Here is a 19,234-nt window from a genome sequence, read left to right on the forward strand (position 1 = left end):
GAATCGGCACATTGCTCAGACTTCCCTCTCCCTCTCCCTCACATTAGTTTCTCACCCTCGCCCCCAAAGCCCACGGTCCCAGACCATAAGGACAACGCCGCTGCTGTGGACCACCAAGCATTGAAGCCTAGCCTCCTGCCAACCAGTTGCCTCCCAACACCTCACCAGATCACCACTGGAAGCCACCAGTTATGCCTAGCTGCAATGTAACGCCCCAGTCCCGCAGGGGTTGGAGAGTTACTTCCTAATAGAAATGCCCCAGTCTCACATTCCAACAATATAATAATAGACTCCAAGTTCTCAATATCATATAGAAATTTCGATTCAAACTAATTTCTCCAATATAACCAATTTTTCAAAATGCCAAGTCATCATAACACAATAAAATTTCTTAACAAAAATCACCAATACTAATAAAAACTTTCTATACTTAATTCATTATACTTAAATCATCTCACACAATACCTTATAATTTTAATATTCAGCTGAACCATCAAAATATCTAAAAAATATTGTGGAGATAAGGGGTGAGTTATCAACAACTCAATAAGTAGAGAACATATACTCTTATATAAACATGAGCATTTTCAAAATTTAGAATGTAGAACAAAATATTTACTTTCAGAATGTAGAATCAGAAACATTTACTTTCAGAATGCAAAATTAACATGTTACCAAAAATATTAGAACGAAACTTTCGGAAAATATTCTTATTCAAAAATCTTTTGGCATATCAAAATCTGAGACATCATCTTCATCAATCAGAACATTACATCGGAAGAAATACCATGTTTAACCCCCGTGGTAGGGTTATAAACCACCATTATAACCCATGGAAAGGTCGTATCCACTATTATAACTCATGGTTGAGCCGTGTACCATGTTTAACCTCCGTGGTAGGGTTATAAACCACAATTATAACCCATGGAATGGTCATATCCACTATTATTACTCGTGGTTGGGCCATATCCACTATTATCATACGTGGTTGGGCTGTATGCCACTATTATTACCCGTGGCTGGGTCGTATCTACTATTATCACCCGTGGTTGGGCCGTATACCATAATTAACCCCCGTGATAGGGTTATAAATCACAATTATAACCCGTGGAAGGGTCATATCCACTATTATAACCCATGATTGAGCCTTATCAGAACATAACATAACCATCAAAATCAAAATTTAATCAGAATACAGAATCAGAATCTCATGCTAAGGTTTTCAGATGCCACATCATATTAAAAACCAAATACTGAATAGCTTCAAATAATTCCACATGTTCGAAATAAACAGAATCAAAACATCTTCATTTATTCACAGCAAAACTTTTAGATCTCATGCATCAGAACATCTTTAGTTCATCAAGACAAAAATTTCAAAAAGAAAGACTCATATTCGCTCTTTTTCAGATCAGAAATAGAATACACAAAAACTAGCTTATGTCTACACTAGTCATGACAAAAATACTCTTCTCTTTCTTATGGACCTCATGAGTAATGCAGAGCAAATAATTGAGGTTATTTTCACATTTCTTTTTAAAAACAAATACATCATGCATATTAAATCAACCTCAATTCATTTTCTTTTTATGCAAAGTCTAGAATAGGAATCCCACTTACCTAAACTTCTTAACTTTTCAGAATTTTCCTAAAAAGTGTCGAGTCAAATAAAAATCGTCATCTATAAAATAATCACGTAATTTTGTAAATTTCCAATCAACCACAAATTTAAACCATTTAAGCCTAAACTTCTAAAATATCTATTTAAATTCTTTCATACCTAAAAATTCACATAACCCTAAAATATCCCTTAATTCTAAAATATCCTCATTCTCTAAATTTCCTTGATATCAATCAACACTTAAGATAAGTACTAGTAAAAATTTTGTTAAATAATAAAAAAAATAGCTTTAATCATATTTAAAATGTTCAAAGTAAAATTACACACTTACTATAAAAATAACTTGCTACCAATAGTACAATTTAAAAATCCTATTTATTTTTTGTACAATTTCTTATACTTCCCACAAAGACCACGTAAAAAAAGATTTAATATAAACATAATTCCAAACTGAAACCATCCAATAATAAGGGCAATATTGTAATTTCATATCAAAATAATATGTAAAACTAAATTTACGTAGCCTCGGTAACACTTAATTATAAGAAAAACATTCTCATGTGTTGCGTAGTGCAACAATTGGCGAGGTAAGGGCGCGAGATACTCACCGAAAAGGGAGGAGTTGTGTGCAGTGCGACGAAATGGTGGCTGTTCCGACGGCGTCGTACTGAGAGAAAAAGAGACGAGAGAGAGAGAGAGAGAGGGAGGGAGAGAGAGAGAGAGAGAGAGAGAGAGAGAGAGAGAGAGAGAGAGAGAGAGAGAGAGCAAAGAGAGAGAGTACACGGAGAAAACCAGAATATACGGAAATGAAAGTCGTGGGATGCGACGTGAACTTACCGGGAGTGAGTGGTGGCTAGGGTGGTTGAGATGCTGGAAACAGGGTTCCCTTTGCGTCGCGGAGGAGACGTCCGAAAGAGTTAGTATGCAAAACTGCCATGCTTGGAGGAGCAACCAGTTCTCTATTTTTTGGACCCAAAACAAAGGAGTTTCGGTTCACAATGTAGATGGTTGTTCTCGGCACTTTGGTGGCGGTGCAGTGGTGTACAGCGGAGGAGCTGGAGCTCCCGTGACGGCCAAGTGGAGGTGGCACGCGGCGAGGAGAAGCTGCGATCTGTGTATATGCAGTGCATGAACGGGTTGCGTCGATTCTGTATGGGGAGGCGGCTTGAGTTCTGGAAGGTGTAACGGGTTGGAAATCAAAGGGGCACGGGGAGGTTTGACGTACTGGGCACTGTCTTACGGTGGTGCATGGCGGCAGAGAAAATTGACGGCAGCAACGGGGTGGCTCTAGTACTCTAAGTGTTGCAGAATCGTCGTTGGTGACGGGTGATATGCTGTAAGCTTGGGGTGTGTAACATTTCAGGTGACCCACTGGACGCGCATGGAGGCTAGTGTTTCATGCAATGGCTAGCGGCAACAACAAGCCTTGGCAGTTTCTCTCTGAAGAGAAATACATGTGGATATATATATATATATGTGTGTGTGTGCGTGTGTGTGTGTATAGGTTAGGTGTTTGGAAAACCCTAGAGGAGAAACATGAGAGGTAGAACATGCATGGAAGACGTGCATGGTGTGGTTCCTCACGGCTTGGCTTTTTGGGCCCATTTGAAAATATTTGGCCCACAACTTGGATATTGCATAACCTAAATTGGGCTGCTTAAAGCGGTCCAACAAAAATATACTTAGCTTATCCGTCATATATCTCATGGGTCGAGTATTTTTTATAAATACTATTGGGCCGCGCCTCACATTCCAAACTAGCCTAATTCATTCCATAACTTCGTCAGACTCAATACCAACTAAAATAAAATCCACTTGGTCCATAAGATATTAACTGCATTTAACCCAACTACCAAATTCAAGACAAGTCCATATTTCATCAAAATAAACTTTTAGGCCTAAAGCATAATCCTAAATTCACTCGTTAAAAACCAAGTGAGCCTTTCATCCATAAAAAAAAATTCGCTCGAAAGCTTTGTACTGAACCGAGTGTTACATGCAACAAGATGGGACAGCCCCCACTGCCTTGCACCAACGTACCCACACTCAGCCTCTTTGTCCCCTATTTGAACTCCCCGAAGCAGAGCCTCTTTTGTTCCCTAGCTCTCAGTTTCGTTAGGTGCCACTAGCCACAACAGTGAAGCCTAGTGACAACGGAAGCCCTCCACGTCGCCTCTACTTGCAAAAAAGGTACCGCTGACCACCTCCCATCACCCAGTTGCTTTTCCTCTAGGTGAGACAATGGCATCTCGTTGCTTTTGCCCCACGGTCTCCCCTCTGTTACCTCTTTCTCTCATAATTTTCTCTCTGTTCTTTGTGACCACCTTCGACTGCCGCCCACCTCCCCTCTCTGTGTGTATTGGAATCCTCAGTCACATATTTTTTTGGCTTGGAGCATTTCACAACTCAGTTTTCCTTTTGTTTTCAATGTTTTTCCCAATAAGCCCATGCATCTTATATGTATTTCCTAAAACACCATCCCTTTAGATGGGTTCTAGATTAACCTAAAGTTTGTGTTCGTATCCTTTTTTTTTTTTAATTATATAGCTTATAAAGAAAATAGATAAAGTTTCGAATTATATTATTAGTAATATTAGTTTTCTAAAATATGAATTTTTTTTTAAGTGATTAGTAAGTGCAAAATTTTATCTTATTTTGAACCCATGCATTATATGAATATTTTCCAAAATATCCCTAGTTATACGTTGGGCTTGGTTTTTTTAATTTACTATGTGAAGGCTTGGTTTTAAGTATAAATATTATTACAGAAGATAATTAGGGTTTTAAAGTATATTACTTTTATTATATTATCTAGTATTAAATTTTATAGTTTGATTTCAATAGTAAATAAGTTAGAATTTAATATCTTAGTCGAAGATATTAAGTGGATATTGAGGAATTTAGGAAGTGATGGTATTTTGGGGTTATGAGAATTTTAGGTCTTGAGGTATTAAAATAGGTATTTCAGGTATAATTACGAAATAACTGTTCAAATTGGAGATTTATTAAAGTTACATGAATTTTTCTATAAGTGACGATTGATATTCGTTTGGCACTGTTTTGAAGATTTTCTGAAAAGCTAAAAAGTCCAGATAAGCGGAATTCCTATACTAGATTTGCATAAAAAGAAATGAACTGAGTTTGGTTTGTAAAAATGTGCATATTGTTTTAAAAAGAAAAGGTGAAAAAATCTCAGTATATGTTTTGCATTCACTCATGAGATATGTATGAAAGAGAAAAGAAATGATTTTGACATGAATAGTATAGACATGAGCAATATTTGACATGTTTCTAAAATGTGCAAAAGAACGAATATGAAAATGATTTGGATCTGTTTTTTATCAAATAGAAATGATATGAATATGTTCAACACATGGTTTGATATGATATAGATATGAAAAACCTTTAGAATACTTATATCTTTTGATTCTGATTCTAAATATGGTTCTGATATGATGATATTGTTTCACGTGATATGGTTGGTACCAACGTGATATGATATGATATGATATGAGTGCACCCACTTTGAAAACAAAGTGGTCTTTTATGTGTTCTTTCCTGTGTGCACTCCAAAATTGAAAAAGGGAAAGTTTCACAATATGATACTGTCTGGTTTGGACACCGTGGATAGCACAACCCTATCACGGAAGTTAAACATGGTATACAATACGATACGATATGATACGATACGATACGATATGATATGATAAGATGAAGATGTACAATTATGTTATGCCAAAACGTTTTTTAATATGGAAATGGTCTTTGAATTGAAAAGTTTTTTTGAATATGAAAATGCTATTAGAGCCTATCCCAACTAGAAATGTAGAACTTGAGTAGTGCCACCTACGACAAACTGACATGGCGAGGACGTCAAGAATTTAAGGGGAGTAGATTATGATACCCCATATGATAAGAATAAGGGTAGGTGGTGTATGAGATCATACATTGTTTGGAAAGGAGAAGTTTTTGCTATTTATAATATTCCAATAGGGCTCCTATTATATCATTGACTAGTCTTTGTGTAGTATAAGTCATGTGGTTTGAGCCTTCTATTTGGGCGTTACAGTTAATATGATATTAGTTCAGATAAAAGTTGAAAATTGAATAAAATATTGTTAGAATATTATTTTTTAATATTATTATTGTTTTAAAATTTGAAAAAGTTGAATCGTTTATTATATTTTAGTACAAAAGTTGAAAATTTTGTAATGATGAGATGAAATGAGATAAAAACACTTATTGTATCTAAACAAGGCCTTAAGTTACTATATGTACCTTTTTTCCTAAAAAATAAGTACTCCCACTTTTGGATTTGCTAGCTATTGATATTGCGATACTTACAAGTGATGAATCAACACATGCAAAGATTAAGAACATAGAAAACATAAAGTAAATATTTATAAATTAGGATGCTTTTATAAATAACTAAACCTTAAATATATAAGTGAAGGGTATAAAATATCTCAAACACAGATAAAGTAGGTCCAGCCCACCTAAGAACCCCTACAAAGGATAACAGCAAGAGAAAGGAAGAAGAGACAAGGTGGGGACTAGGGAAAAGACGATGTCAAAGGGAAAAGAATGAGGGGACATATAAGAAGAGAAAAATGAGAAATAAGAGAAAGCAAGTGAGACATGCCAACAAGGAGTGAAATAAAGTTGTCATCCATCACCACTCCTAAGGGCATGGATAAAAAGGGATCACCCCGGATGAGAAAGGGACTTCTTAAGCTTCTTCAACCTCATGATGAGAGCTCCAGCGAGAATGTCTCCTTCGACAGAGAGATCTCCAACTTTCACTGTATAGTAACGAATGAAAGACTATGAGAGACTATAAAATGCTAATATTATAGTGGATTTGCCTTCCCAAATGACTTGTGGACATAGCCCTAGTGCCGAACCATGTAAATCTGTGTATCTCCCTCTCTTTTATTTTTCCTACATTTATTTTTCATTCACCACCATGGATATACCGACAACGTCGTATAGCCACACCGGACTATAATTGGGGGCTCCAAACCACATCGATCGAGGCCCGAAACACAACCATGGGCTAGGAATGATTCTTTTCCTATTCTAGCATGTTTTGCAATTTTTTAGCATTAACATTTAGCACTGCCTATTGGATTCAACTGATTCCTTACATCAGAAGCGGGAGAAGGACGATTTTCCAATGCACTAAATAATCTCCGAAGAAGTAGATAAAAGTTTCCCAGATAAGTACTCTTGACCTTTCAACTTTTGTTTTGATGAACAACACTGCTGCCAAAAAGGGGTGAGTGAACCTTTTCTCGCTCAGGCAAGAACCCAAGATATTCGCCAATTAAGCTACAAATGCTCAGTGCACTTTGAGTGCATTGTGAAAAAACAGGGGGAGTTATGTGGGTTAGTAGTGTGCATTTAAGTGCACGGTGTATAACAAACACCCAACAAGCCTAGCATATGAATTATCGGCCATTTGAGCTACAAATACACCTCATGAAAAGAAAGGCGAGAACATGGGTGATTGTGCACTAAAATGCACTCAAGCGCACTATGCACATGCACTACACGTGTCAGGCACGACACTGTGCACTTAAGTGCACAATGTTGTGCATGTCTCTCATCGGCATTCTATGTCGTGGCTTTGGTGGTCCACAGTGGTCAAGGTCATGCATGGTGGGCAATGAGAGAACGTTGCCCCATGCACCCAAGGGGAGCCACTCCCTTCCAGTAGCCACCGTGAGCTAGCAAGCAATGCCAGCCTCCACTAGGACCGCCCGCAATCTTTGTCATGGGCGGGGCATCCCACAGCCCAGCAAGCCCGAGTAATTTCCCCCCCCTCCCCTCGCAACCACACTGTTAAAAGCTATGGAGATAGCCATCAAACCTGCCTCGCAAGAGCATCTCAGCCCCAAACACCACCTTGTCATGCACACAGACACTTGACTATCTCGGCCACCTACTGCTCAGTCATGCCTTTCTCGACTGCAAGGCAATGCGCAAGGATGCATCTCGGTTAGAGTTGCTTGGCCATGCATGGGCGAGCAAACTTGCATCTCAGCAATGCATCCCGATCATTAGCATCACGGACAAAGGTTTCTCAACCTGAGCTTGGAGTTGCTTTGTCACCACTCTCCTTAGCCATCCCACAGGTTGCCTAACCATAGAAAACATGAACAGAAACATCTTGACCAACACATCACGAACTCAACTGCTCAGTCACATGCACACAACTGAGTCACAGGAGCACCTCGGTCACAATCATCACAGATGGACATAAACATCTTGGCCACCACTCCGCTCAGCCACTCCATAGGTTGCCCGACCACAAATAGCATGAACAAAAATGTCTCAGCCAACCCATCACAGACTCAACTGCTAGGCCACATGCAAGGAGCTGAGCCACCACTCTTCTCAACCATGAGTGTTTTGGCCACTGGTTTCCTGGCCACCAGTATCTCAGCCACACGAGCAGGTAACAACCCGCCAAAGGCAAGCCCAACCAACTACTCGGCTTGAACACCTCATCTTGAACATCTTCCTCAGCCACATGCATGGCGGGCACGGTGCCTGCCTCCTCACTCGATGGACAACTTCTCGACAGTTAACAACCAGTGTTTATGCTAGTGTTGCACATTTGTAATGGGTACAGGTGATGGAGCGCAAGGAACCACCCAATGCAACTCACCCACAGTACAAGACTCGGGAGAAACTAAACAGGAAATTTTCTAAGAGAAGGTTAAGTCCACATCACTTCAAAGATACTTGAAGACGAAGGACTTCCCCAGCAATAAACAAACTCAGTTAAAACAAACGGAGAGAAGAAGAAGAAACAACAATCACAACAGCGAACGATTTCAATCAAGCAAAAATCAGCTACAACGGTTAAAGTGCCTTCATTTGTCTCTCTCCAAATTTGTATGAATTTCATTTTTTACTAACAAAATTGGTTCTTGTGGCATGAAACACCAGCTACATAGTCCCACCGAGCATCTTAATATGCCTCCATCAGAATAAATTGTTTAGCATCACAGGCACCCGAATCTTCATCATTGTGAAACATGGCAGCCCACGGGCCTAGCCGACACGCCTCCAACCTACACCATGCTCTAGAAAAGCGATTCGAGTTTGTCAATCTCACATTCGTGATTTGGGTTGTTTACACTAACCAAGTTGGCTTTTTAGAAAGTACAAGCATCTTCATCATCACCGTCAAGTCCTTTGACTTACCGTGATGCAGAAGTAGGACACAAGACCCTTAACTTGCCGACCCCGGAGCCAACAAAGTTGAGTCCCTTGACTCGCCAGATGCAAAATTTGGATGTAAGTTCCTTGACTTGCCGACCCTCGCGCAAACAAAGTCGAGTCCCTCGATGTAAAAGTCAAGCACAAGTCCCTTGACTTGCCGACCCTCACGCAAATAAAGTCAAGTTCTATGACTTGCCATAATGCAAAAGTCAGATACAAGTCCCTTGACTTGCCGACTCTCACGCAAACGAAGCCAAGTCCCTCAACTCGGCTCAATGAAAAAATCGAACACAAGTCCTTTGACTTATAGACCCTCATGCAAACAAACTAAGTCCCTTGACTCGCCGCAAAATAGAAGTCAGAGTCAAGCCCCTTGACTTCCCGACCAGTCGAACACAAGTTCTTTGACTTGCTGACCTTCACGCTGACAAAGCTGAGTCCCTCAACTAGCTGCGATGTACCAGTCGAACACAAGTCCTTGACTTGCCGACCATTGCACAAATAAAGCCTAGTCACTAGACTCGCTCATGGATATCAATACTAGCACAAAATCTTCTCCAACAAATGCCGAGTCTTACACTTGTGCTACAACCGCCGCCAGTAGGTTACATCTGGGAACGAGCCTTCAAGCTCCACAACCGCCTCATGTGGGTTACCTTAGTGAACGAGTCGACGGCTCGACAACTGTCTAATATGGAACTATGGGGCCAATGAGCTCCCTGACCACTTTGAGTGGGTTACTACCAACAAATACCAACAATGAAACAAGAACACCAACAACGATTCAAATCAAGGGGCAAAAACCCGCCAACACCATCGAAAACAAAAATGACCTCATGTAACCTATCAAGCAAACGTATATACAAATGAACTCACAGGCAGGAAAGGTTAAGGACCACCCGATCCTAACAGCTCCTTGCCAAGAGTCAATAGGCCGGTCAAGTCACTCGACTGCCTAACCTCCCTCGAGGCGAAGTTAAGGCTGAGAAAGGTAAGGTTAGGGATGCTCAACCTCCAAGATGCCCAATGGGCAAGCAAGTCACTTGGCTGCCTAACCCTCATGCCCCAAGCTGAGCTCTGCGGTCGAGCTTATCTCCTGCCAAAGTCGAGCACCACTCGCACTCTCGACGATCGAGCCAATCTCCCGCCGAAGCCTAGCTCCGTGCTCATACTCTAGGCGGTCAAGCCTATCTCCCACCCAAGTCGAGCTCCATGCTCTGACATGGTCAAGTACATCTCCTGCCAAAAGCCAAACTTTGCACTCACACCTTAGGCAGTCCAGTGCACCGCTCATAATTTATTTCTTTGTGGATCGCAATGGACTATATCTATCAAATATTTTATTTTAAAGATTCTCAAAGCCTTTTTCTAAAGCAAATCGACCTTAAGAATTGCAGGCAACTGAAGGGGATAAAATATCTCAAGCCTAGATAAACGAGACCTAGCCCATCAAAGAGCCCTATTAGAGAACAAAAGAAGGAGAGAGAAAGAAGAGACAAGGAGGGGATAAGGAAAAAGAAGATGTGAGAGGGAAAATAATGAGGGGACAAAAAAGAAGAGAAAAATGAGAAATGAGGGAAAGCAAGTGAGGCACGCCAACAATGAGTGGAATAAAGCTACCATCCCTCACCACTCCTAAGGGAAGGGATAAAAAGGGATCAAACCAGAGGAGAAATGGACTTCTTCAGCTTCTTCAACCTCACGATGAGAGTTTAGCAAGAATGTCTCCTCCAATAGATAGATCAATGACTTCTATCTTACAGTAAGAAATGAGAGACTATGACAGACTGTAAATACTCATAAAAGAGTGCATTCGCCTTCCAAAATGACTCGTGGACATAGGCCCAGTGCTGAACTACGTAAATCTATATGTCTCTATCTCCCTCTCTTTTATTTTTTTATGCATTTATTTTCCATTCACAGGCATAGATGTAGACACCAACATCATACAGCAGCATCGGACTGCCGTCGGGGGCTCTAAATCACACCAATCGAGGGCCGAAAACAATTCTTTCTCCTATTCCGGCATGTTGTGCAATTTTTTGGCATTAACAATAAGTATATACATATGGGAAACTTCTACATATCATAGGGTCATCCCAATCTTATCTCATTATAATAAGGTGGCATTACCTATCCATCCTTGACTCTCTTTTTTAAGAAAAAAACAAAGAAAAACAAAAGATGATCTAAAGGTGATGGAGAGGGCCATATTACAAATTGGGATAGTTGTAACACCTCATAGCCGGAGGGTTAGGGAGTTAGTTCATATTACCTAAAATCACATCCAAATAGTACATTTATAGACTCCAAATATCACAAGGAAAACAACTCTACAACTCATAAAACTCTTTCAATAAAAATATACATACTTCCACAAAAATAACATCAATGAAATCCTCCAACACATAATAATTATAAAGAACTCCACAAGGTCTAACAAAATCACCAAGATTCCAAAATACGAACTCGAAGAAATGATAAAGTTGTCCAAGTAAGACTCTCCAATACTCCTACGGTACTTATCCCACTATGTTCAATAATCTCGCCCAAGCTTTATATTCTTGATCTTTAACTGAACCATCAAAATCATTTGAAATATTGATGGTAATTAGGTGAGTTACAGAACTCAGAATAAAACATACTATCAAAATATTAGAGTGAACTTCATAAACATATATTTACAATAATAAAATATAAAGTCCTTTGGCATAAGCATAATTGAGCCATTTCATAATAGAACGTATTCTATGTTTAACCCCCGTGGTAGAGTTATACAGTTGAGAACATAGTGCGAAAAATACACATGTCTACACTAGTCATGACATAAAATATTTTTATTTTATTATTTAGGTTCAAAGAGTTATGCAGAAAAACGACAAATGTTGTTTCCAATGTTCCATAACAAAATATGCGAGTTTCTCATAAATCAACCTCAGTTCAGTTTTAGGCAAAGTCTAACATCGGAGCACTGCTTATTTGAACTTTTTAACATCTCTGAATTTTCTCACAACAATGCCAGAAAATATCGATCATCACCTAAACATAGTTAATACAAACTATAAATTAATAGAATTGAACTAGTATATCTAAAATAAGACAATAATCACATGGTTCCAATTCTTCTAAACCGGTTACAACTCAACTCCAAACCACAAAAATAAGTTCCCGAACGTCACCCATTTGAGCACACCTAAATTCTTGTTTCAACTCAACAAACCCATGACAAACATCCAATCATAACTTATCCTCCTTGTCCGAAATTCACTCACACCACCCCCATGAAGACAAATCACAACCACTCATATAACACCATATACCATTTTTAACCCTATCAAACAACTACTAAAATCACCAACCCTTGCTCAACCAAAACATCAACATAAAAATGGTCCAACTGCATAAGTCCACAACTGCCACTACACATTCAATCACTTGAAATCCCTCTCCACAAAGCCAATTCAACATGCCCAAATTTTTGCCAAATATCAACATTCCAACCAATTCATTTTCCCTCATGTCGAGAAAAACTTAAAACCAACTGACAATACTTTCAACTCAAACAGAGTCTACTCCAAGAACAGCGTAATTAATTAACAAACAGCCCCAATCTAACCACAGATGAAATGAGATTTACACGGCCAGAGTGATGTTTGACTAGACTCAGAGATGGAACGGCCAAAAATGGAATGGTGTCGTGTGGTTGGGATTGGCACAACAGATTTGTGGTACCAACAATGGGGCAAACAGGGGCTAGAGATAGAGAGGGACATACAGATAAACAAAGAGTCAACAAAGAGGTGGAAGAAACTTACAGGTATTAGGTACAACATGATTGGCAGGGACAATGGACATTGAGGAGAAAGGAGGGAGAGAACTGCGAGAGAGAGAATTTGAGTGAAAACCAAAATGGGTGAGGGTGAACAGAAAGGAAAGAAAAACTGAAGGGGAAGAAAGATATCGTCGGGGGATGGGAGAAAAGAAATTTTCTATACATTAGCCCCAAACCCCTACACACCACTTAAAAATATGTAATTTTACTTTTTTATCCTAAAATACTGAATTGAAATATGAAATATGAGGATAAAAAAGTAAAATCACGTGTTTTTAAGTGGTGTGCAGGGGGTGTGGGGCTTCTATATAGCACATCTCGGGGAGAAACATAGGAAAAAACGTGGGGAAGAAAGGGAAGAAAGAAAGAGGAAGGAAAAAGGCTACTGACCAAAACGACTTCGTTTTCTTGAGGCGTGCTGGACTTCTCCACAAGGTTGGGTCAAGCATTGGGCCAGGTGTTACAGTATTAATAGCTTTTAGTGATCTAGTGGTTGGAAAGCTTGCAGCAATCTCAACTACATATACATGTTGAATTTAAATTTATATATATACACACAAGTACGTATATTGATATAATTCAAATATACATACATGTAGATTTAATATAAACATCCAGTGTAGAAGAAGAAAATTTAATGATAAGGTCTACGAGGATAATATAACTCATTCTAGTTAGAAACTTCTAATTCAAACAGCAATAAGTTTAACCCACCTATGACTCAAACCCAGAACCTTCAATCTCATGAAGTATTGATTGAGCTAAATCATTGCATATTTTATACATCTAGAACCAATATATTTCATTTATTTCATGACATTATTATTGGTTTTAGATTAAAAAAAAAATTGGTTAAGAGACATAAATCCAAGTTGTGAATTAAATTGGTTAATAGTATAGAATATGCTTAATTTTATAACTTGTAATTTAATTGGGCAATGTATCTTCACATGCACAACACATCTTTGATATTCTATTCTTCTTTTTTATTTTTTTCTGGTTTCTATTTTTTTTAGGCCAATAATTGCACAACATTAGCAAACCAAAAATGAAAAAGCAACGTATTTACAAACAAATGAAGGACCCATTCAATCCCACTATGCACGTTTTACCTATTCGGCATTTCGAGACGCCTACCAATAAAATATTCTGCAGCATAATTCAAGAGAGGCTCAAATAGATGAAGCACATTGGTTGCAAAATGTAAAAGTAAAAGGAAGGGTGGGCTGGTGATAAAAATAAAAATAAAAAAGAAGGCAGCAGCTTTACTTGAAAAAGGTATTTTGCGCAGGGGCTTTTGGGTCTAAGGAAGACATGCCCACGAGAATTTTTTTCCGCTAAATGAGTGGGGGACATGGACGTGGGGAACCAATAAAAAACTAAGTGCGGCACGTGGGGAACCAATTCAAACCACATGCTAGGATGCACTCACGCTGGGAGAAAGAAAGAAATGGCCAGTCGACGGACGAGAACAATGCAGGAAAGAAAAGAAAAAAAAGCAACAATTTGCTTTTTAGTGTGTAATGGCTAGTCCCTGTGATTTGTAATTAAATAGTCAAAAAGCTCATGAAAGAGGGGGAGACAGAGAATATAAAAAGGCTCTTGGACAGACGAAGGAGGAGAGTTTTTTTCGGAGTTTCTGGCTTCCTCTATGGAACAGGATAGTTTACTGTACGAGCTAGTTTTTTTTTTTCGAGTCTTTGTTTTAGAGTTTTTCGGGTTGGAGAATGCAGGAGGGGAAAAAGAAGTAGAGCACACCGTTGTAGGGCTTTGATGGGCCCAACTGCAATTGCCCAACCTTCCTCCTCTGCCTGCAACTCCATCTCCAACCGAGCTCCTCTTCCTCCGGCAACCACCCCCATAGACCCAAGCTATCGTCGAAGCCCCCACGACATCCCTCTTCTCCCCGCAACTACCTCTCCCAAATGGGTCTCACACAGTTTCTCCACCATTCCGCCATCGTACACCGTCCCCACACCACCGCACCACCACCACCAAGCTCCCCTTCCTCAGACGACTAACCCATGCTCTTCCAGCCACCCATAGCTCCTCCCCCTTCCCCCATGCACGAACTCATCTCTCACGGCAACTCCCTCTCTCTCTCTCTCCAAACCAAAAACCCACAACCAAATAAAGTCTTTAAACGAAGGAAATGAAGAAAGAAAATCTAAAATCCACTGGGTTAGCATTGGTTTTGTTTCTGCATTCGTATAGGGGAAAATGGAAACGAAGATGTAGAAATATGTTGTTGTTGTTGAAGATGTAGAAAGAAAATGATGTTTCTGCGATTGTTAAGCCCCGATGTTCGGATAGAGGTCTCAAGCCAAATCTCAAATATTTGGGAGGAGGTTAGACGTGCGACGCAAAAGTGAACGTGAATACATAGTGCATGGGGATGGCATGCATGGACTGGGTCATAGCTATTGGAGAAATTTATGCTTAACATTATCTTTCTGTTGCATTTTATTTAGTTAGTACGTGGAGTCAATTTCTGTTATTTCGTATGTTTGGTGTCGGTTACTGGAGATAGTGGCCTTAGGTTGTTCCTTTATTTTTGGCATTCTCTATTTTCAGTATTATGAACATGGTTTTCTATTTAATCAGTCGGGGTTTTCAATGAAGTCTAGCAAATTTATTCCAAGAAACTATGGTACATTCTCACCCGAAGAGAATATTTTTGTGAGTGTTCAAATTACAATTATGCGGGACCTATCATTGGCCTCAGAGCCAGGTTAATGGGAACCAACGAAGAACGTATTGAATAAATGGAGTTTGTGCTAGGTGCAGTTCAAGAGGGACTACATCGAATGGAGGTTGGTATGAATGACAAACTTCACCATTTGGAGGAAACTCTCAATCGCCTTTCAAATGTTTTGCTCTCGGGGCAGTTCAAATGTTTTGCTCTCGGTGCAGTTCAAATGTTTTCCTTTCAAATGTTTTGCTTTCAAATGGAGGTTTGTATTGAATAAATGGTTGGTATAAATGGAGTTCTCAAGTCATGGCAATCAACATCGAGAAAACAAAGGTGGAGGTCGGCAAATCTTCTCGTCAAAATCAGCCAAGCTAGAATTTCCACGATTCTCTAGAGGCAATTCAACGGAGTGGTTCAATCGGGTGGAACAATTCTTTGAATACCAGAGCACTGTCAAAAGCCAGAAAGTTCCCATGGCTGCTTACCACCTTGAATGGGAGGCCAACCAGTGGTGGCAGTGGATTTGCAGGACATTACAGGAAGAAGGACACGTGATTTCATGGGAAACATTCGAAGATGAATTATGGGCTCGCTTCGAACCATCAAAGTGTGAAGACTTTGATGAAGCTCTCTCAAGGATAAGGCAGCTGGGGACATTAAGAGACTATCAGCGCGAGTTTGAGAAGCTCGGCAACAAGGTGCGTGGATGGACATAGAAGGTGTTGGTGGGGACATTCATGGGCGGCTTGAAGACTGAGATTGCTGATGGGATTCAAAACAATCCCTCAAGGAGGCCATTAACTTGGCACAGATCAGAGACGAGCAGCTCACACAACAGCGGAGGTCCAAGCAACCACCACCTACAAGAGCTCCTCCAGCTCTTCCACAAACCACTTGTGTAGCTCATGCTACCCCTGCGGCTCCAATCAGGCATTTATCATGCTAGGAGATGCAAAGGAGAAGAGCTCAAGGCCTCAGTTTCAACTACAATGAATGTTTCATAACATGAAATAAATGCCAAAAATCACAATTGTTACTCTTGGAAGGATATGCAGGAGCTAGCAACATGATATTGGAGGAAGTCAATGATCACCATACACTGGACGAGGATCAAGGTGGAGAAACGAGGGAGTTGCAGGAACCAGAAATTGAGCCCAAAATCACGTTACATGCATTAACGGGATGGATTGCTCCAAGAACCATGCGCATGACGACTAAGATGGTCTCTCACGAAGTTTCGTTATTGATCGACAGTGGGTCAATGCAAAACTTCATCAGCGATCAATTGGTGAATATACTGAGATTACCAGTAGTGCCAACAGAAACATTTACCGTATGGGAAGCTAATGGAGAATGGCTGGAATGTCAAGGGTGTTTTGATAAGGTACTGGTAAATGTACAAGGCACTGAGTTTTACCTCACCCTCTTCTCTCTACCCTTAACAGGACTTGATTTAGTACTTGGCATTCAATGGCTGGAAATGCAGGGTTATGTGGTTTGTAATTGGAAGCAATTAACCATGGAATTTATCTGGGAGAATCAAGCCAAACGGCTGCAAGGAATGGGAGAGTAAACCATTCATGAAGCTACCTTAAAAGGAATTTCCAAGGATTGCCAACAGGGTGATGCGCTACTTGTAGTTTGTTTTTCGACAGCCACAAAAATCACACCACCAAGTGCGGCATACGACAGGAAGAAGCAAGATATGAGAGGATTATTAAAGGAGTACTGGGACGTGTTCCAGGAACCTTCATGCGTACCACCAGTGTGTGAAGTGGATCACTGCATTACACTCAAGGAAGGCATCGAGCCAATTAATGTACGCCCATATCGATATGCCCATTTCCAGAAAGAAGAAATCGAAAACTAGGTTCTAGAGATGCTGAATTTCGACCTCATTCATCCGAGCACTAGTCCATTTTCGTCACCAGTACTATTAGTGAAGAAAAAGGATGGAAGTTAGCCATTTTGCACAGACTCCGCGCACTCAATACCGCCACCATCAAGCATCAATTTCCCATTCCAACAGTAGACAACATGTTGGATGAATTGCATGGTGCCTCATACTTCACCAAGCTCTATCTAAGGGTCGGATATCACCAAGTAAGAGTAAATCCTTTCGACATACTAAAAGCTGATTTTCGTACTCACAACAGTCATTATGAATATTTAGTGATGCTGATTGGCCTTTGTAATGTACCCTCTATATTCCAAGCCATCATGAACTCTATATTTGGACTTTATTTTCAAAAGTTCATTTTGGTTTTCTTTGATGATATTCTTATATATAGTTCTACTTTGGATAAGCATGTGGTGCATGTTAAACAAACCTTGGAGATTTTGAGGCAGCATAAATTTTTTGCCAAGGCAAGCAAGTGTGCATTCGGCCAGCAGGAGTTAGAATATTTGGGGCACATTGTTACGCCTCAGGGAGTGAAGGTTGATAATCACAAAATTGCAGTCATGGTGGTGTGGCCATGACCAACTAATATTTCTGAATTACGTGGTTTTTAAGGCTTCACGGGATATTACAGGAAATTTGTTCGAAATTATGGCATCATCGCTCACTCCCTTACCAATCTACTCAAGAAAGGGAAGTTTGGATGGAATGAGGAAGCTGAAGTAGCCTTCGTGGCTCTTAAGCAAGCGATGACCACTACACCCATTTTGACGATGCCAAATTTCAATGAATCCTTCACCATTGAAACCGATGTTGCAGGAGAGGGAATAGGCGTGATCTTAACTCAACAAGGCAAGCCCATCGCCTTTATGAGTCGTGCATTGGGAATTATAAGAAATTCATGGTCAACCTACGCCAAAGAGATGCTTGCAATTGTGGAGGCTATATGCTTATGGCGACCATATTTATTGGGAAGGAAGTTTTTCATCCAAACCAACCAACGCAGCCTAAAATATTTTTTGGAACAATGTTTGGTGACACCAGAGCAACAAAAATGGGTAGCCAAATTAATGGGTGGACGCCCTCTCATGCAAGCCCAACAGTCCAGCCCTTAATCACCTCCACGTACCTGCAGTGACCATGTGGGATGAAGTTCGGAAGGCATAAGAAGGAGATCCATATATTCAGTTAGTAGATCAATTGACCAAGACTCAAACCAAAGGGCAATATACACAACGTCAAGGGTTATTCTACTTCAAAGGCAGGATACTCATTCCTTCCCAAAGGGAGTTGCGGAAAAGGCTATTGGACGAGGCTCACGACACAAAAATTAGGGGGCATTCAGGAGTATTGCAGACATTCAAGCGGCTGGCTCAACAGTTTTATAAAATCTATGAACTCCCAATACACTGTTCAAAAGAATGTCCTATAACAACAAACAAACACAAGTAATACGACAATATCCTAGGAAGGAGGAGAAGTAGAGTTTGCAACCGTAGAGGTGGTAGCGAAGAAGGCGTTGGGCATTGTGTCACGCCCCCAATGCATGGACGAATTGGTGGGAAATAGGATCAGGCTTGAATGCTTTGAGACCTAATTTCCTGAGGTTAGCATGAGGCTCTTCCTGAGAGGAGTCCAGTGCTGATTCCAACTCCAACACCCATTGGTCCCGCTTCTTGACCTTAGCATCGAGATGCAACAAGGTGTCATTCAGTTTCTGTCATTTCTCCTCTGCCCACTCCCAATCTTTCTTCAATACAGCATGCCTCTGGGAGAGCTCCTCTAAAGCCCCTTGTGCTTTAAAAAACTCAAGGCCAACATGTAGCCGACCTTCTTTGGCAGTCAACACGACTTTGTAAAGCTCAGAGCAACATTGTTTGGTAGTTGCCAATTCCCTTTGCGCGAAAGCCAAGTCCTCAGAAGACCAGAAAACTGGGCCCGAGCAAAATCCCTCTC

This window comes from Juglans regia, chromosome 16 (assembly GCF_001411555.2).
Source record: "Juglans regia cultivar Chandler chromosome 16, Walnut 2.0, whole genome shotgun sequence".
NCBI classification, from domain to species: domain Eukaryota; kingdom Viridiplantae; phylum Streptophyta; class Magnoliopsida; order Fagales; family Juglandaceae; genus Juglans; species Juglans regia.